This window comes from Dasypus novemcinctus, chromosome 16 (assembly GCF_030445035.2).
Source record: "Dasypus novemcinctus isolate mDasNov1 chromosome 16, mDasNov1.1.hap2, whole genome shotgun sequence".
Classification (NCBI taxonomy): domain Eukaryota; kingdom Metazoa; phylum Chordata; class Mammalia; order Cingulata; family Dasypodidae; genus Dasypus; species Dasypus novemcinctus.
The window spans coordinates 77,001,784-77,010,618 of NC_080688.1; positions in this window are offsets into that span (position 1 = coordinate 77,001,784).

Below are 8,835 nucleotides of genomic sequence, written 5' to 3' on the forward strand. Positions count from 1 at the left end.
TGAATTAATAAAGTACAATTACACTTGATGAAGTTTCTAGAAATCTACATGCTGATTTATTCAGTCATCTCCTGTTAATCCCAAGAAATTTAACAAGAGATGTTGCCTCCATTATTTTGATGTATGCAGAGTTTTCAATTATTTGGATACCTGTATTTCAGGTTGCTGAATATTTGTGATTGACTTTTAAATTACAGAAAGGATACAGTCATTAACCCGTGTCACTTCCCTCCCCACTTGAACTTGGATTCTTTTTTATTTCATGGCCAACAAAATTATTTTATTCACAGAATATTTAATCCTTGTTCCTCTGACTGTATTCTCTCCATCAAGAATCTGCCACTAGCCCTATACTACATGAAAAAAAATAAAGTGTGGTTTAGCCTTCTATAACACAGGAATTCTATAAAAAGTGTCCCTTTCTTGCTGCTACAAGACTTTTGTTTAAAATTCTCAAAGGGGTTTTGCTTAGTCCCTTTTTTATTTTGAAATTCTCCAGACCGTATTACAGTATATTTTTAACACAATGAATGACATTCATTTAACCACATGAGACACCTGTGTGGAGTGAACGGCTATATGGTGCATCACGTGAACACAGACATGCTGAGTTTGGCTTAGAAAGAGGCCACATTTGAGCAACAAGGAGGCTTTCAGGAGGTAACTTTTAGGCAGTATATAATATAGGCTAAGTTTCAATTTCACAGAAAAGGTTCATAAGTACAGTCATCAATGTTAAGGGCCTGACATAATAGTCGGTCTTCCTTTGCTAGACATTGCCCTTGCACTCGGAGGATTCTTGCAGTCCTATTAGAGAACGTAGCAGAACTCCCCAGGATGGGAGTTCAATATTCTTTCAGTTATCATGTGGATCTCCACCCGCCAAGATAATGTCCCATGAACACATATTCATATGTCTTAGAGGCATGCCCCAGGTGTACCCCTTTTCATGCATCCCCACATCACTGAAACCGTGTACAGTGGTTCTCCTCTGCTCCTGTGACCCTTCTGTGACCTCTCCAAAAAATGAAGCTGACAAAACAACCAAATAAAATTAATAAGAAAATGAAATGATAATTTAAAAAATAATCAGAAAAATACAAACATTTAGAACAATTTGAAATAAAAAACTTTCATTGTGTCTTTCATTACTGTAAGATCTGTTATCTTGTATGTACAGACACATTTTCTTCCATATATTCCCCCAGTGTCTTAATTTTTTCATTTTATTGTCAAAGGAGCTTTCAGATACAGAAAATTCCCATGGAGAATACAGAATATACCCAATGTCTTCCTCCTTTTCCCTTCTCCCTTATTAATAACATTTTACATGCAGATGTTACATTTGTTACAATTGATGTACAAATATTGAAGCATTGCTACTAACCATGGTCAATGGTTTACATTATGGTTTATATTTTGATTGCACATTTTATAGGTTTTGACAAAATTTGAAGTGGCCTGTATCCATTATTGCAAGATCATGCTGAACAATTCTAATGCCCTAAAAATGCTCTGTGTTCCATCTATTCTGTTCTTTCCTCCCCCTTCCCTCAGAACCTACGGTAATCACTAAGTTTCAATTTTTGAAGAATAAGATTCATAGTAACTTGCAATAATTTTGAGGACTTGACATATCAGTCTGGTTTATTTTAATTAGGCACTGCTTATGTTTTTGAGAGATTCTTGTCCCTCTAATTGAGAACATAGCAGGACTCCCAGGGAGGGAGTTTGATATTTTCTTGTTTATTGTGGAGGTCTTCACCCACCGATATAACACACTATAACATAATAAACACATATTCCATAGAAGTCTGCCCCAGGTGTGCCCTATCATGTATTCCCTCCTCCACCCGACACCCTATACCAGTAACCCTCTTCTGCCATATTTTCCAAAAGAACATTTCCAACATTATAAGTTTAACCACAGACCTGATAATCCCTAAAGTGCACCTACTCCTTCCCCTCACCTTCCCCCCAGTCCCATGGATAGTCCAACCCAACCACCCCACCCTATTCCCCTTCACAGACCAGCATCACTGAACCCAATCATGTCACTGAACTGCTGTCACACCCATCCACTACCCACCCACACCCTTTCTCACTTTATCATAGATTTTGCCCTTATGGACATTGGCTTACCACTCTCTACTCCCTTTCTGTCTTCTGTAAACCTATCTTCCAGACTCCAGCTCTGTGAGTCTGCTCAATTTGCTTAATTCATATAGATGAGGTCATGTAATATTTATCCTTTAATGCCTGGCTTCCTTCACACAACATAAGGCCTTCAAGATTCATCCATGTTATTCTGTGTGCTAATACTGCATCCCTTCTTACAGCTGAGTCATATTCCATTGTATGTATATAGCACAGTTTGCTTATCCATTCATCTGTGGATGGACATTTGGGTTGCTTTCAACTTTTGGCAATGGTGAATAATGCCACTATGAACATTGGTGTGCATTTATCTGTTCATGTCCCTGCTTTCAATTCTTCTGGGTATATACCAAGCAGTGGGATTGCTGGATCATTTATCTTCCTGGCTTTTGTTTATACTCAATTGGTCACTTGACTCCCTTTGACTGAAGGGCCAGATTTGTTTTGTCTTATCCCATAGGTCTGGCTTTAATGTCAGTCCTCCATCTAACTCACAACTTTTAGTGTTCCTTCCACCCTATCAGCACCTCCCCCCACCCTTTTATCTATAGTTTGCATATCTGACCATATATATATATATATATATATATATATATATGTATTTTTTTAAAGATACTTAGATTACACAAAATTTTACACACAAAAAATAAGGGATTCCCATATGCCCCACTCCCCATACCTCCCACCCTTCCCCACATTAGCAACTCTTTTCTTAGTGTGGTACATTCATTGCAATTGATGAATACATTTGGAGCATTGCCACTAAACATGAATTATAGTTTACATTATAGTTTTACACTTTCTCCCACTCAATTCTGTAAGTTATGACAGGATATATAATGGCCTGAATCAATCATTGCAATGCCACTCAGGACAATTCCAAGTCCCAAAAATGTGCCCATATTACACCTCTTTTTCTCTCTCTCTGACTTCAGTACCTCTGGTGGCCAATGTCTCAATATCCGTGATATAATTTCTTCCATTACTTGAATACCAGTAAGTCTATAGTAGAATACCAATTATTCTAGTCCTCTCCAGTCCATATTTTATTCCCCAATCCTGAGGATTCTGGGATAGCGACACCCACTCCATCTCCAAGTAAGAGGGAGCCTTAATCCTATACAGCTGATGGATGTGACTCTCTTTCTTTTAATTGTAGATTCTCTTGGTTCCTTGGTATGGTGGTTGTCCATCCTCAACTCATTGTCAGTTGTGTTGGGTGAGTCCAATGACCTGGAGTGTAGGTGTTGCAATTCCACTGAGGCTCAGGGTCTAGTAGGCACATGGACAGCCCAAAGATTCCAGTCTCTTGGACATATACCTACCAACTCAGCACCAACTATAGGTTCAAATAGAAGGGACAGAAGAGAGTCGTGAAGAGAAATCACATCTAAATCCAACTCTGTCATGCTCAGGAGCACAAACTCCAAAGTGGGGCCCACTGGTGAGGCACCAAACTCCAGCACTATCTGCCATGACCGTAGGAAGTAGGTGTCTCCAGAGCCCTCAGGAACCCCACTATTTGGGGTAGTATCTACTTTGGCAGTCTATGATGCATATCTGACTCTTAAACCAGAACCTACAGCAGGAGATTCATGATTATCAGTCCCAGGCAAATTCCATGCCTCACTTGTTAACCCTAATTGTTTGTTCTAATGTGAATGTCACCCAACTCTTCTTATCCAAAGCCTACCTCTGCTACAGAGTTCAGCCTGAAGGACCTCCTTCCTGATGGTTTTGCCTAATCCAAACTCAAGGTATAGAATGTGGGTACAGATTCAATAAATATTTTACAAGTATCTAGGAAATTATTCCTACAATTGCATGTGAGTTTTCCTATCTGTAGGTCCCCATTATAGTTTTCCTTTCACAAATACAACCTTATTGGATGTTAAATCTTTCTGAGCATCTTTTCCACATGGAATGTCCTCTCCCTTAGAAGAATTTTCTAAGAAACTCCCCTTAATAAAGTGACAATAGTGGCTATGCTGATAAGCTATTTAAATTATCTATAAGAATAGTAGAGATAACACTAAACCTTATGCATGCACTCTCAAATAATGAACTATTTATAAAGAACACTGATATGCCTAAAATTCTACAGTTCATTGGTTATTCAAGTCTTAACATCTCCCCAACATCCATTCTGTATTCTGAAATTTTCTGCTACAAATGTTTAATTTTCAAAAGCCACTTTGGTTAGTTTTGTTAAAAGTTTTCAAGTTTTTAATTGCAATATAATTAAATTGTCAATGGTTAATGAATTTTAGCAGTACTTTTTGGGACTAGAGGTTCTTGAAAAGCTATGAATATTTTTGTTATCTTTACTTTGATAAAAATAATATATTGGGGTTCTACTAATTTCTATGTTTAGATCACTGGTATATTGCATTATGAAAATCTTATTTATACTTTTGTTGAAAATGTGAAAATAACAAATAGTATCTAATCTTTGATAACTATTTTCCCATTTAAAATCACCTTAGCATAATTTATTTCATTTTAGCTAATGCTGTTTTCTAAAGAATATGGTCATAAATAGGAGAAGAAATAGAACGAAGTAGTGAAGAGCATGGAGGATGGAACCAGTCTGTCTGGTAGCGAATCCTAGTTTTGTAGGTAGGAAGTCAGCTCAAGCAAGTGCCTCAGCCTCTCTGGGTTCACTTTCCCCATTCTGGTAATAGACAGCAATAGTACTTCCTCAAGGGTGTACTGAGAATTAAATGGACTAGTTGGTATAAGTTAATTTCTTAAAATAGTTCCTGGAAAGTAGTCAGCCCTCAATGAATGTTGGTTTCATTAATATTGCAGTTTCAGAGACTACAAACACAGACTTTGAAATATTAATTAACTTTCTCCAGAATTGGATTCTTAAATTAATTTTGAGGTAGGTATTTGAACTCACTGTTCTCTGTTTCAAAGCTCACGTTATTTCTAGTCTGCATTCTGTCTTTCCAAGTGCTAAGACTTGTGTTAGAGGCAGTAAATAGAAAAAATATACCAAATATATATATAATAAAACATGAAATATATGGAATAATGTATATAATTATGACTATCACTTGATAGTGGGTTCTCGAGGTCAGTCACTTAAATAAGTCTATGTTTTGCATTATAATAAACATAAAGAAAGACATGGAGCTGTAGGCCAGATAAATTCATCTGAGCAGGGAAAACTCAGAGGCCACCGTGGAAGAAACATCATTTAAATTGGGCCTGGATGCATGAATGGAAATTTGGCAAGTGGCAGTGAAAGGAAAAGTGTTATTCAGAGCTACTTAAGCAAGAAAAATATAAAGTTTATGAATCTATTACCTAAGTGGAAAATATTTCAAATAATTCAACAAACCCAAAAGCAGTGAGTCACTTTTCAATTTTACTCTGGCTCTACCATTTTATTTCTTAAGTGCAAAGAGCATTACTCTTTGATAAAATGACCAGAATTTTTAGAAAAATGTAACAATATGGAAGAAAGAGACAGTTCCTTACCAGATCAAGAAGATTTATATGAACTTCAATCTATGTAACCTTGACCCATGGGCCATTTGCCATAAGTTCAGTGTCTACCAGGCTGAGATAAAGGTTAATTTTGTGGATTCTACCCCTCCTGGTTACCAATGTAGAGAGATATATGGAGAAATTTAGGAGAGACTAGGGCATTTTTTGAGACACGGTGAAACACTTCGCATCAAAGCAATGAACATTACATTTACTAAGGTTGGTCCTGTGTTCCCAGGCAGGTCTCATACTCCTGGCCTCAGAGACCTTGAAGGAGAAATGGTACTGGGAACTAGCCCATGATCCCCCACATTTTCTCTGGGGAGTCCTGAAATCCTCTCCAAGACCATTTTTACTATTGTGGTCCCTTGGGAATATCCTATGACACATTCAAACTTTCACAGATAGTCCACGCAGTACTTCCAAGTCTCAGTTCCCTATTCCTTTCTGCCAAATCATTTAAAGGCAAATACAAATAGAAGGGAAGTACCATGTTCCCAGGAAGACTTAATTCAAGGTAGCTTCTCCTACAGGGGAGACTAAACTGAGATTTCTGCCTCCCACAGGCTTAGCTGAGTGTTATGGACCTTATCCTGTTTATATACTGGGGCAAGCCATATCCAAATGATCCTTGGCTTAGTCAAGAGCTAAGGGCTATGACATTATTCATATTTTATGTTAATTCCCTTTGCCCACATTACATATCTCAGAGAGGAATTAGCATAATTAAAAGTGCAGTAGTCTCATTCAACACAGTTAACTCTACTCATGCACTATATTTCTGTGATATATGGATAACTTTGAAAATTAACATTACTCATCCCTTCTCAAATTGTATAGATTGATCACTGTATTATTACAGCAAATACATTCAGTAATACTGTGCTATAAATTAAAATTTCCTTTGAATAGATGATTTACTATGATGGTTCAAGAGTGCTGGATTTTTGTTACAGTGGCTCTGAACTGAAAAATGAAATGCCAGTCAGGAAGTAGGATGGCAAAGATTTCTAAGTGCCAATTGCATAGAGTAGTTTTATAGACTTATTATACTTGGTGTTTTCTTTTTCCTTTGATTCCCAAAGTGGAGAAACATTTCTGTGATTTTTTTTACTTAAGTAAGAGGAACAATTGTCAATCATTTCACTTTTAATTTTATGCCTTCCTTTCACTCCCTAAACCACAAGCTCCTTTAGGTAGAGATTTGCTTAATTGAGCTCTATGGTATTAGGGCACTGTTAGACCTGGCCTAAGGTAGGCCCCAGTAAGGATTGAAATTTTTTTATTAATTCAAACATTCAGATAATGCTCATGATCAAATGAGATCATGTACAAGTAAAAAGATGTTGGAAGGCCTGGCTACATGTTACTAATTACTTGTGACATTTAGAAGTTATTACCAATACCACAGAAACTTAAGCTCTTTCCATTTCCTAGGAAAGATACATGCTTCTCAGATTTATCTGATAAATTATTGACATAGGAAAGTATCTGTCAAAATATTGCAGGCATCATATTCAAATGAACCAATTTTTATTTATTGTTTGTTAATAACTTAAAACACTTTTTCAAAATTATCTTTGTTCAAATCAAAAGCTTGGAATCCAGATCTTCTAAAGGAAAAATTTGTATAAAGAAAGACTGACGATTTGAAAGTATATAATGATACAAGATCAATATGTAAAAATCAATTGTGTTCCTGCAACCTAACAATGAATAATCCAAAAATGACATTAAGAAAATAATCCCATTTACCATATTGTCAAAAGCAATAAAATATTTGGGAATAAATTTAACATAAGAAGTGCAAAAACTTGCATATGAAAACTACAAAGTATCATTGAAAACCTTCGTTATAATGCCTATCAAATTCCCAGTGAACATTCGTAAAGAAATTGGCAAGCCGATCCTAAAATTCATAAGTATTAGAATCTAAAATATTAATAATGGACCCATTTTAGAAGCAACGTGGATTTTAAGTACCATTTCCATTATGTTTAGGGTAAAGCAGTTCAATGGTTACTTCTATGGCTAACAATGAAATTTTACAATGATATATTATTTTACAAATATCCCTTGATCCTAGAATCATTAATGATAAGTTGTATGGAGACAAGTCACTGACCCGAAATTACTCATTAGCCATAAATGAAGGAGATAGAGGCAGATAGGGAGGGAAGGATGGAGGAAGAAAGTGAGAGAGAGAGAGATTTTATAAATATAATGTGCAAAGAGCCTCCTTATAAGAGCTTTCACTTTTACAACTAGAGTGACATGGAAAATTTCACATGTACTTTGACAGAAGAACAAAAATATGAAAATATCAGTGAGTCACAAAAATCTAGGAGAAAATCATTGTTTAATAGGATCCCATCTCATGGTCTTCTGACTGTCACAGGCAAAGGAAAATAGAAATGTTTCTATCAAAGTTTCTCTCCCTAATATTGAAAGACTGATGACTCAGTGGGTCTTCTACATTTCTTACCTTGACAAGAGAGATGTAGAACTAGAGAAACTGTTAAGTATGGTCCTTGGAAGCTTTATTACATGTTTGATAGTATGACATAGTTAATAAAAAAATGACAGGACAGCATATTGCCCCCATCAGACTCAATTTTAGGTCTCCTTGAGAGTAAGTTGTCTTCCTAACCATCCCATCAATTGTTATGGGATGTTATCCCACTATCAAACCCTGGGGAATCATTTGCCCCTGATCCCGTGACCCACATAGGCTAGGTGTTTCTTCAGATCACATAAATTTCTATAGCGTGCTCCACTGAAGAAGCTGTTGTTGTGCCCAGTGTGCAATTAGATTGGTTTGTTAGCCTTCCTGAAACTTGTTCAGCTGCAGCAGAAGAGAAAGTTCTTGCTCAACTGGCCCTTGGAGACAATTGTTAGAGTAAAGAGACTCCTATCTCTGTCATTACATATATATCCCCATTGCAAGTGTTGATGACTTGTTGAATAATTTCTCCCTTAATACTGCTACTGTTTGTATTCAGTTAGTCTATTAGCTCTGCAAGGGCTGTGTCTGTAATACCTCTTTGTATCCAGTGCCAATGACATAGGTGCCAAATATACTATTAATATTTGTTACTGACTGCTAGTACTGAGAACATACCTTGAAATGATGTGCTTGGGGAAGTGGCTTTCTCACTGAGCAGTACCCTCTTCTGGGCC